At 34.7% G+C, this 12477-nt stretch overlaps 1 pseudogene; it reads right to left on the bottom strand.

Annotated features, from left to right (window-relative positions):
- Positions 1 to 7951: 7951 nt before the first annotated feature.
- LOC147407799 (ethylene-responsive transcription factor ERF039 pseudogene) lies at positions 7952 to 9215 on the bottom strand (annotated as a pseudogene).
- Between the last annotated feature and the right edge of the window lie 3262 nt (positions 9216 to 12477).

Below are 12477 nucleotides of genomic sequence, written 5' to 3'. Positions count from 1 at the left end.
AACGTGGTTGAACTCGGGTGCCAATGGAGTGGTTGGTTGTGAAACCCTCTTTGAAGGTGTTCTCCCCGCTTCCTAATGACCAACAACGACTCTCCTATGATTTGGATGAAGTTCCAAGTGATTATACAAAATCCACTTGCTGATCCTTGTGGGAGACCAAGAGAAAAGAAGAGGAAATGGAGGTTGGATGGGGTGAGGACGTAGAGCTCGACAACGCCGACGACTTTGCCTTCTTCGTCGAGGTTCAACTCGGGCTTGATTGGGATAGATCTTGATAGGAATGGGTTCAAACCCTAGGTCTAAAAAATGGCTGAGTTGAGTTCTTTAGAGAAGAAGAGGAAAGAATGAAATAAAAGAAATCAAATTCCTTTTTATAATAAAGCTGAGGGGCATACTTGTAATTTCCCCCTTATTTCTAGTTTCGATCATAACTTAACTATTCGGACTCGGAAAACGACAAACGAATATACCATCTCGAATAATTTTTCACTACGGATCTAATGGTATCATCAAATCTTTTCGATTCTCGCTCTAACGAAATTCCACTGTTTTGGGTCCCACTTAATGCGAAATTCGAGGATTTTATAACTTTTTCCTCCGAACTCGAATTCAAACTTGCTTACAGGCTAATATATATATTTCGATCCTTTTGAATCTAATGGCGAAGTCGATTTTTCTCAAAATTAATCATAGCAATATTCGAGTATTTTACTCTAAGTCTTTCATTCGATATTTCCCTCCAAATCTCACCATTTACTTTCCTCGAGATATGAGTTGAAAATCCGGGGTGTTACAATTATAATTACGTATTATATATATATATATATATATATATATATAATATAACTATTGTTTATGTAGTTCTTACATTTACTATTTTGAAGACGTCAGGACGTGTTTGATTGTAGAAAAAATATTGTCTGGAAAATAATTTATTAGACAAGTCATTTTCTATTGTTTGAACACATCATGGACAAATATTTTTATTTTTTGAGTTGCATTTAAAAAAAAACAACAAAATTCATGAAAATACCCTATTGCCATGATAAGAATTGGATTTGTCTACGATCGTGAAAAATCTTTCGCACGGACAAATCACTTTTCCGGCAAATTTTTTTGTTTGTTGTGTCAAACATGTGAAAATACCCTTTTGCCATGATAAATCACTTTCTACTTAATTTTCCTTGCAATCAAACTTAACCTTAAAGTCTTAAAATAAATAAACAATACTAATATGAATGCATAGGGTTGCATCATATCAAACCCAAAATCCAGTATATTCTCACATGATAACTTTGGTTCTGGATCGAAGTTTTAGATTCTGATAAGGATCTGGTTTTGGTAGCTCAGTTGGTAAAGTCTTTGGATGATGATACTAGAGACCTGGGTTCAATCCCGCTAGCACTGAGTTACCAGACTCAATAAAAATAGGCTTAGCAATCAAGAACCCAAAAAAAAAACAAAAAAATGTATTGAATAAACTACATCCTGACATAATAAAATTTGGGAAATTATGTAGATTATGTTATATGTTTTGTTTAAATGCATGAACTTTATTTTTATTTCGTATATCAAATTCGATTTGATTTGGTCTGGACCAAAATTCAATTGTTTTTTGATCTAATTTAGATCACAAAAAGTCCGATCTAACAAGGGTCAATCCAATTATTTTTAGATTGGTTTCTGGTCTTTCCTAATTGATCCCAATCCAGTCCAAATTCGATCTATTGAAATCCCCCACCCCTTTTTTCCTACTTCTATCAATTGGCTAGTTCAAGTTTGTCAAAATTGGCATTTTTAGACTAAGGCGACAACTTGGATGGATTGGCGCACGCTCAACTCGGTTGAGAGGCGACTATGTTAATCATACCTATTAAATTATTTATTATTACATAAATTTAGATTTTTTTCCTTTAACATTACTTTTCTTTCTATTGTAGCCTATGAGTCTATTGCTGTTTGTTCAATAATCCCAACCCGTCCAAAACTACTCAGTTCGTGCTAACTGAGCTCACTCCAAGTTTAGAAGCTCAAACTCGAATCACGTTTCAACTAATCTCAATGATCGGGCTGCGAACTCTACCACTTGAGTTGAGCTCGGTATAACCCTCCAACCCGACCCGGTCGGTCGCAATTCTGTATATATTTACATAAAAAAAAATCCCTAGAAAAGTCAATTTATATGTATATTAAAGTTCTTATTCTGTCTTAAGTTCCAAGTTTTGTCACATGGTCCACCCTGTCCTGGTCAGCCTTTTATTGTTTTATTTATTTATTTTATTTTATTTTAATTTTCTTGAGTTCCCCCCCTTTTTTGTTCTTTCGTTTTTGATGGAATATATGACACGTAAGAGGTTTCTTATCTTCAATGCCTCCTAACATTTTTAACCACACAACTAACCCCAATAAAAATATATTTTATAATTACGTAGTAGGACCTCCAAGAGCGTTATATTTAAATAAGGGGTCTTGTCTTTGCAAGTGTAGCTTTATCCCAACTAACCTTTGTCTCTAACTCGTTGCCAACGTGCCCATACGGATTCAAAGTTAGGTGATGAGGAGAATATATTTATTTTTAAAGTCAATTAAAAAAAAAGATAATAAATAAAATTTTATTATTTTCATGTAGATTAAATAATTGACAGAAAACTTTCGAAGGCCCTAAAAAGAGTCAAACATTGTGTCAAATATTTTTCAAAATAAGGATTAGAAATTTTGGAATGAACTGATTTTTTGTGAGAATGATCTTTAAGTTTCAAAATGAACTGATTTTTGATGAGAATGATCTCTATGGTGAAGAGATCATCCTCACCAAAAATAAGTTCATTTCGATATTTCTAACCCTAATTTATAAGTTGAAGAATCATAGAACGTCTGATTTTTACAAGTAACTTTTGATGGGGTTAGAAGTTTTGAAATAAACTAATTTTTTGTGAGAATGATCTCCTCATCTTACAGATAATTGTTATAAAAAATCAGCTGATTCCAAAACTTCTAACCCATACGTTGAAAAAATCTTTGACACAATGTTTGGCATACTTTATGGCATCCGAATGCCATCCTATACATATCTATGTATTAGGATCCATATACACATAAAGTTACTCATAAAGTTACAATGTGTTTTGTCTTATATGGGCAAAAATATTTGGAATGGACTGATTCTTTGTGAGGATAATCTCTATGGTGAGGAGATCATCCTTGCCAAAAATTAGCCCATTACGAAACTTCTAGTCCCATGTTTATAAGTTGAAAAATTTTAGACTATCCAATTTTTGTAAATCACTTTTAATGGGGTTAAAAGTTTTGGAATGTAATGATTTTTTGCAAGGATGATCCCCTCACCACAGAGATCATCCTCACAAAAAATCAATCCATTCCGAACCTTTTTAATCATATAAGACAAAAACGTTGTAGTTTTATGTGTTTACGGAACCCGACCCATATATATATATATATATAAATATGGGTCCCGTTCAACAACAAACATTTTGACAAACATTTTTCAAAACATGGGTTAGAGGTTTTGGAATAGGCTGATTTTTGGTGAAGATGATCTCTACGGTGAGGAGATCATCCTCACCAAAAATCAGCCCATTCCAAAACTTCTAGCCCAAGTTTACAAGTTGAAAAATCGTGGACCGTCCATTTCTTGTAAACCATTTTTGATGGGGTTAGAAGTTTTGGAATGGGCTGATTTTTGGTGATGATGATCTCCTCACCGTAAAGATCATCCTCACCAAAAATCAGCCCATTCCAAAGCCTCTAAGCCATGTTTTGAAAAATGTTTTGCCAAAATGTTTGTTGCTGAACATTTCCCATATATATATATATATATAGGGAAATGTTCAACACCCTAAGCTTTACCCTACACTTTAACAAATGTGTTTTGTCCTACATGGGTTAGAAGTTTTGGAATGGGCTGATTTTTGGTGATGATGATCTCTATGATTAGAAGATCATCCTCACCAAAAATCAGCCCATTCCGAAATTTTTAGCCCCATGTTTACAAGTTGAAAAATCATGGACCGTCCATTTTTTATAAATCATTTTTTATGGGGTTAAAAGTTTTGGAATGAGCTGATTTTTGGTGAGGATGATCTCCTCACCATAGAGATCATCCTCACCAAAAATCAGCCCATTCCAAAACTTCTAACCCATGTAGGACAAAACACGTTTGTTAAAGTGTAGGGTAAAGCTTAGGGTGGGGAACGGGACCCATATATATATATATATAGGGTCCCGTTCAGCACCCTAAGTTTTACCACAAACTTTAACAAACGTGTTTTGTCTTACATGGGTTAGAAGTTTTGGAATGGGCTGATTTTTGGTGATGATGATCTATATGGTGAGGAGATCATCCTCATCAAAAATCAGCTCATTCCAAAACTTCTAACCCCATCAAAAATGATTTACAAAATATGGACAGTCCATGATTTTTCAACGTGTAAATATGGGGCTAAACATTTTGGAATGGGCTGATTTTTGGGGAGGATGATCTTCTAATCATAGAGATCATCCTCACCAAAAATCAGCCCATTCCAAAACTTCTAACCCATGTAGGACAAAAAACGTTTGTTAAAGTGTGTGGTAAAACTTAGGGTGAACATTTCCCATATATATATATTATATATATATTATATGGGAAATGTTCAGCACCAAACATTTTGGCAAAACATTTTTCAAAACATGGCTTAGAGGTTTTGGAATGGGCTGATTTTTGGTGAGGATGATCTTTACGGTGAGGAGATCATCATCACCAAAAATCAGTTCATTCCAAAACTTCTAACCCCATCAAAAATGGTTTATAAGAAATGGACGGTCCACGATTTTTTAACTTGTAAACTGGGGCTAGAAGCTTTGGAATAGGCTGATTTTTGGTGAGGATGATCTCCTCACCAAAAATCAGCCCATTCCAAACCTCTAACCCATGTTTTGCCAAAATGTTTGTTGCTGAACGGGACCCTATATATATATATATATATCAGGTTCTATGTACACACATATCTACTCATATATCTACAACATATTTTGTCTCATATGAGTTAAAAGTTTCTGATTGAACTGATTTTTGGTGAGGATGATCTCCTCATCATAGAGATCATCCTCACAAAAAATCAACTCAATCCGAAACTTTTAGCTACTAGGATAAAACACGTTATAAATATATGAGTAGATATGTGTGGAGACGGAACCCCACCCATACATATATATATATATATACCATCTAAGATTTAAATTAATTGTGAGGGAAAGAAAATAACATATTTACATTGAAATTATCCTAACTGAGATGCCTCACGTTCCTAACCCTACATATATTTTAGATGTAACTACAAGTTTATATGGTTAACAATAAAATAATCCATTGTAGCTCAAAAAAGAAAGTGCTTCTTTATAAAGACCACATTTTAATTGTTCCTTACAAGACCTACTTTACATCTCAAACAGTTTTAAAAAAATTGGTCACCACATGACAAAACTTCCACAAAATATTAATAATAATAGTAATGATGATCATCTCAATGATTGAATCTGATGCAGGTGTTTTGGTCCATAGACTCGCGTGGGTTGAATCAATCAAAAAAAGTAAATTAGAGAGCAAGTGATCTCTCTCTCTCTCACACACACACACACTCTCATACACACACACGGGGGAGGGTAAATTGGAGAGCAAGTGATCTCTCTCTCTCACACACACACACACACACATTTTTGTCTCCAAAAGCACTCAAGTAAAAGAGAAGGCATGCATCAAAAGCATACAACTAAATATCTCATAATTTGGTGAGGGAAATTTGCTGAACTTCTTTCCACCTTAAAAGAAAAGGGAAGACAAGCTTCTTTGCTCTTTTCCTTTTTCTATTCAATGTGGTCACTCTTTTTGTAACTTTATTTTTAACATTTTAACATCTAACACTTGTATTCAGTTGTACCATCTAAATTTTTTCTTATTGGGGTCCCAAAATTATTCTCCTCAAAATCTTATTTGTTGATTAATTAATTAATTGATCTATTTTTCATCATGAGGCACTAATGTCGTTCTCGCATAAGTCGTTATCTAACATTATTTACTTGTTCTAACCTTATTATAAATCTCATAAAGCATAAAAAAGTTCCTCCGAACTGATTGGCTTAAACAAGATAACATCAAGATTATTTTTCAAAACATTTATTGACTAGAAAATGCTTGAGAGCACCCCTAGATCAAGCCAAAAGTAGTTAACATATTGTAAATTATTCAATCATCTATTATTATCTTTTCCTTGTCTTGTTTGTGTGGGTCTAAGTTGTTTATGAACCAAAAAGAATAGTAAAAACAAAAGAAATTTGAAGAAATACCAACAAAATTGATACTTGTAGGAGAATTATATATAAGAGAAATTACTTCTCTTTTGAGAAGAAAACTCTTTTCTTTGATCTGAAGTGCGAGTAAAAATCTCTAGATTTAACGTTATATACATGAAAAAAAAAAAAAAAAAAAAAAATTCAAGAAAACATATCTGATTTAACAAGAAGAAAAATAATTAAGGAGAAAAATATGAAGAAATACCAATAGAGAAACGATACTAGAATGAGGATTATGAGAGAAATTATTTCTCTTTTGGGAAGAAAACTATTTTCTCAATCTCAAGCGTGAACGTGATCTCTATATTAAAGAGTGTGCTCGGGGTGACAGTGGGATTTACTTCTTTTGATGCGAGTTGTACTTGTAACACACCAATTCCATGTTCATAACTGGCTAGGTATATTATTAGTAAAAAATTGGTGTGCCAATAAAATCTCTCACATAAAAAATTATTTTAGAAAGTAGAACAAAATAAAAATTCTGAACTTTATTTAGTTTTTATACCACTTGCAACTATTAGAATGGTGAAGACTCAAGTACTAACTACTAAACAACCGAAGTACTTTAATATCTTAATTAAAATAACCCTGAATCTGGGCCCTAGTTTGCTCTAATTTTCTTGTCAAATAACGACTTGAATCCTTAAACCCTAAATCCTAAATCGTTTTGGAGTGACCTAAAGATTGGACCTCATATAGCACATCTTGATGTGAAAGTGGATAGAAACTATAGATGCTTTTTTCACTCATATCTCGAGAAACATCTATGGTTCTCATAACTTTCATGTCAGGGTGTGCGATGTGAGGTCCAATCTTGAAGTCTCTTCAACATTATTCAAATAGTAATATTGAACATACTATTGTTAGTATATTTTCAAATAATGACTTGAAACCTTAAATACTGAATCAAATCTCGATCCCGAGGCCCGAAAATGTTGTTACCATGCATGTTACTCGGACCTTCAATTAGTCATTTTCAAGTTCCAAAATGAGATAGTTTGTACAAGGGATGTAGGTGACCGTAACATTTAGAGACCCTACCTTCTTTAGGGTTTTAGTGTTTCTTGAAATTTTAGGGTAAGAAGAGAGTACTTTTGCCTTTATGGCCTCTGAGGGTTGGTGAAAATAGGGTAAGAGAGAAGAATGGGCATAATCATGATGGGGTCCCCTACCACTCATTGCTCAGTGGTCTCTCTATTTGTCTAATAATACATAGTTCTTTAACTCGCTTCAATACAAAGAAGCTATTCTTCACCTTTATTTATTTTTTTTCTCTTATAAGAAAATTAATACTGTTACCCGGCCCATCTTCATCCCAAGTTCCAAACTGTTGGATGACTGTCAAGATTCATGCGCTGCGAATCTCGAGGACTATTCAATGATTGGGATGATACCATACAATGTCCTTCTCCTTATTATATTTAATAAATTATGGTAGAATAGTGATGTAGGCATAGAAGATAAAAAAAAAAAAAAAAAGAAGATAAAATTCTGAGCTAGATACTATTTTTAGATGCAAGATTAGCTTTGCAATTTAATACAAAAAAGGAACGTTTGATGCCATCATTATAGGGTTTCCTAATTTAGTAAAAGATGCTCCTTTACAACAAAAACAAATCAGAGTACACTAAAACCCACAAGAATTCTATTGTAAAAATAAATTAATAAAAAAAACATTAGATTTCATTTCATAATCAATCATTTATACATATATTCATATATTAAGAAGGTGGGTGGAGGTTAAGGTACAATTCACCTTGGAGGCGCATGTTAGCGAATGCCCCATAGAGAAATCGCCCTTTTAATCCCTGAATTGAACTTGATCCAAGTACCAAAAACCAAATCTAATGTAAAGATTCGAACATAATGTTTCTTGATTTGGGTATCTTTGTTTTCAGGGAAAGAAGTAACTTTTTGTAACCAAATGTGGTGAATTTTGACCGTTAGTAGTGTACATGGACATATTGCCTAGTAATTCTCCCATAAGAATGGTTCTTCAAGTCGGAATCCAATGTCAGCTCCAGCTGGAAGCCAAGCCGATGAGTAGCAAAACCCATTAATTGGATCCCCGAGGTCGATGACTAGATCAGGCAGGTCGAATAGAGTCTCATCGTCGTTGATTGATGGAGAAATTGAAGAAGACTCTTGGGTGTCATCAGATGTTGTAGTCGGAGTTGGGGAATGCGACATTGAGAGCTCAGCTTGGCTCGGCTGGAATGTGGCAGCTTTCGAAGCGGCAGCTTGGATGTCTTTAGGTGCCGAGCTTGCGGGACGAGGGAGCTCTGAAGCTAGCTCGGGGAAATTTAAGTAAGCGGAATGACCTTTAATTGTAAGAGAAGCTACGTCATGGGCTCGAGCCGCCATTTCAGGTGTCGGGAATGTCCCAAGCCAAATTCTCGATTTCTTCCTTGGTTCACGGATTTCTGACACCCATTTTCCCCAATTACGCATCCGTACTCCACGATAGGTTGGGTGCTTGCTATCTTTGCCACTCTTGTTCCGCCTCTTAGTCTCATTGACATCTTTCGCTTCTAGAACTCTCTTATTATCTTTCTTGGTATTAGATTCCGTCAAGATCTTCGGCTCCAAAAAGGATTTTATATCTACAAAAATTCCCGAGGTCGTCGAAGGAGAGGAGTTGCTGGTGGTTGTGGAAGTGGAGGTAGAAGAAGGGAAGGAGGATTGAGTCTTGGACTCTAAAATGAGTGTTTCTTCCATGGCAGAGAGATCTTAGTTTGATAGGAAAGAATGTGAGAGTGGTACTTAGAAAGGGAGGGATGGGCTTTTATGATTCTTCCATAAATTAGTACAGAGGAAAAAGAAATTAAGGACATGGGCCCTGGGCACCAAGGGCTGTTGTATTTAGTAGTGACGTCTTTAGTGGGGATTTAGGGTAAGGTGTCCTTGCTTGCTGTTTTCATTGGACAAAATTATATCTCATAATCGGGTTATGTGGTTATGGTATAATGAGACACGTGTGTGGTTACCCCACTAAGTTCACCTCAAAGACACCTGATAGGATCTCACATTTTGTTTTTCTGAAGACGAGTGAGATTAATGGTCAGTAATTAGTAGGTGAAGCGAATTTTGAATCTAAGTCATGATATCAATACTCATAGATTTTAACAATTTTAGCAAACTTGCATGTTTAATGAGATCATCATTAATTTGATGACAAAAAATTTAATATAAGATGGTAGAATTAAAAACCCTTGGATTTGAGGGTAATAATGTCATAATTTTATCCCTTTTTTCCTTAAATGAAATGATCAAGATTAAGTGATGGTTGTGAAGTACTACGGGTTGATGACACCAATATCTTTTAAATAATGAATGCTTTGATGTCATCTTTTACCTTCCTTCATTACTTGTGTTGGCCTTTTCTTGTGTCTGCAAGGATGACAAGGCGGCTCTTAGAAGTCTTTTTTGGCCAAAATTTTCTAAATATTACTCAAGAATCCAACGACCTATTCAAATAAGGAAATTCACATGAAAGCTGGCATGGGTCCCTCTCATGGTTGCCATAAATTTTCCCTTCGATTGTTGATGTGGCTCTTACGAAGGCCTGGGTCATGTGTATTTGTTTTTATAGAAGTCATTATTTTACAAACGGTCGGATGAAAATATGTTTATTGGCTAAAATATGGGGAACGACCAAGTGAATTGACCAATCATAAGTTGATTAATTCCATAAAATCCATTATTGTAGATGTGGAGGATATTTTTTGAGCAAGCGACACGTGGCAATTTCAAGGTGATTTAGTCGAAGAATCGAACTATGTGATAATCTAACCAATCGTTCGATCTACCAGTGAAGTCGACTTATCATGTTTCAATTATGTATAGTTCGTGTAGATGCACGAAGTTGTTCTACACTTTCCTTCTCTCTAAGCTCGGGGGACCTGCAAATCAGCCCACTCCGACGATTAAGTTAGACAAATTGATCAGTATAATTTAAGTAACTTGTTTAGAGAAGAAGAGATTGAACCCCTTTTACCCATAGTTTTCTTCCTTATATAGGCGTTTATTTGGTTCGGTTTCTGTGCCATCCTTTGAGGTGACCTAGGGTAGTTAGCCTACTCTCTGACATGTCAGCTGTAGGAGTTGTTGCAACTGCCCTATCACTTCTGAGAAAATCGGAGTTGGTCTGACATGACGTGGGTTGTCAGGACTGACTATCTATCACTGGCACACCTGTCAAATCTGTCATACCGACCTATGAGGCAGTTGCCCGGACCACTTCACCGGCTGATGGCTTAGTTCCGAGCTGCGAATACACGCATTCGTCTGGGTTAATAGACCGAGCAAGGGCCGCAGTTCGTCCGACCTTAAAATCATTAATCCTGGCCCTTATTCGAGCCACGTGTCCGTGCTCAAGAATTTTCCCCCACAGTTCGACACATAGCCTGTAAAATATGGAATATGGGGTGTAACAGTTTTTACGGAAATCAAGGCAAATCCTTAAACAAACGTAACCACTTAGACGAGAATCATGGAGAAAATCCAGGAAAATCTAAGGGTAGAAACCCCTATAAATACAAGGCTGCATCATGCCAAAAAGGTATGCCAAATTCTTCTATGAAAATACACTATACTATTTGTGCTAAAAATTCTAATTTGGGCGTCGGAATAATGTTATTACAGGTCTTCCTAGGAACACTGAAAAATGAGAGTTTTTTTTATCAATGAGGATCACGAGGTAGAACAAATTTTTACATCTACAGTAGACATCAAATCAATGAGAGATCCAAGTAATGGGACTCGAGATTAAAATAATTTTTTCCCCTCAAACAACAACATTTTACCCTAAAATATACATAATCCGAGAACTTGGACCTAAGGAAATAGGATGAGTATAATCCACGATTCTATACGATGATTAGTCTACTTCGGTGATGATGACAAATATTGTCTAAGAGGAAAAAAAAAATCCCTTACAACACATGAAGAATATCAATAGAGAAATGTGGGAAAGTCTCTTACAAGAAACCCATAGATGGACAATACAGAGGAAAAAAAAAAAAAACTAGTTCAAAAAGAGTTCAGTAATTATTGATATGTTTTTAGTGTATGATTGTCAATTTGCTTTATACTTAAAATTAAAATTTTGATTCTTGAGTATTAGAGTGCAATTACCATACAATGGTATGAGATGTAAGGTATGAACATTAAAGAACGATCCTAATGGAAAAAAATTACGAGTTGTTGGATTATTTTTTCACATTGAGTTACCCATAAATCTAACATACTGACTTATTTTGATAGAGTCATGATAATCTGACTCACTTTTTTGTTCGATCCTTTCACAAACCGTAGATCCTCTTCTTCGAGATACACAAGAACATATCTTTATGGTTTTACATAGTTGTATTAATGCCCATTTAAATATGCATCTAAAAAATTAAAAAATATAACTTTTCTTAAGAAATTCTAGAAGGGTATCCAATGCCACAACGATAATATAGGTAAAATATCAAATACTAGAGTCTCCAACGGCTATATTGACTACTAAGTTTTCTTTTCAATGAAAAAGTTACATATTTTACCTTAGAGAATCAGTCATTTTTTTAATATTTACAAAATTATCATATACACCCAATTTCATAATTATTTGTTTTTACCAAAATTGTTCCTTATATTGTCCTCACGCATTTGCTATTTATTCATTTGTCCTTCATGTGAACCTACAATCAATTCATCAAGGCATAAATGCAAATTCGTCAAATCATCCGTGCAATAGACGTCCTCATATAACAATTTTTCAAAGAAAATTACAAAATTGGATATATGATCAATCTTTACTGATTTAGTAATTTGATCAAAATTCCCCATTTGACAAGTTAAATAATGCAATTAGTCATATAAATTAGCATTTTCATCACCTTTGGCATATCAAACGAGAGCGATTAATTCTCTCTCTCTCTCTCTCTCTCTCTCTCTCTCTCTTTATCTCTCTCCAATTTTTTAATAGGACCCATGTGGACATTTTCATTTAATTAGATGGTCGCCTGTAGGGATCATATATTATTAGATTGAATATTTCTCATTGAAAAAAAAACTTTGGTGTTGGATACAAATATATGCCCCACATATTCATTGTCCTAAATAAGCCATCGTGCAACATTTTTT

The sequence above is a fragment of the Akebia trifoliata genome, chromosome 3 (assembly GCF_017979445.1).
Source record: "Akebia trifoliata isolate Shusen 1 chromosome 3, ASM1797944v1, whole genome shotgun sequence".
Taxonomy (NCBI): Eukaryota; Viridiplantae; Streptophyta; class Magnoliopsida; order Ranunculales; family Lardizabalaceae; genus Akebia; species Akebia trifoliata.
Note: the sequence above shows the minus strand (reverse complement) of the source record. Positions and strands in the feature narration are given on the sequence as shown.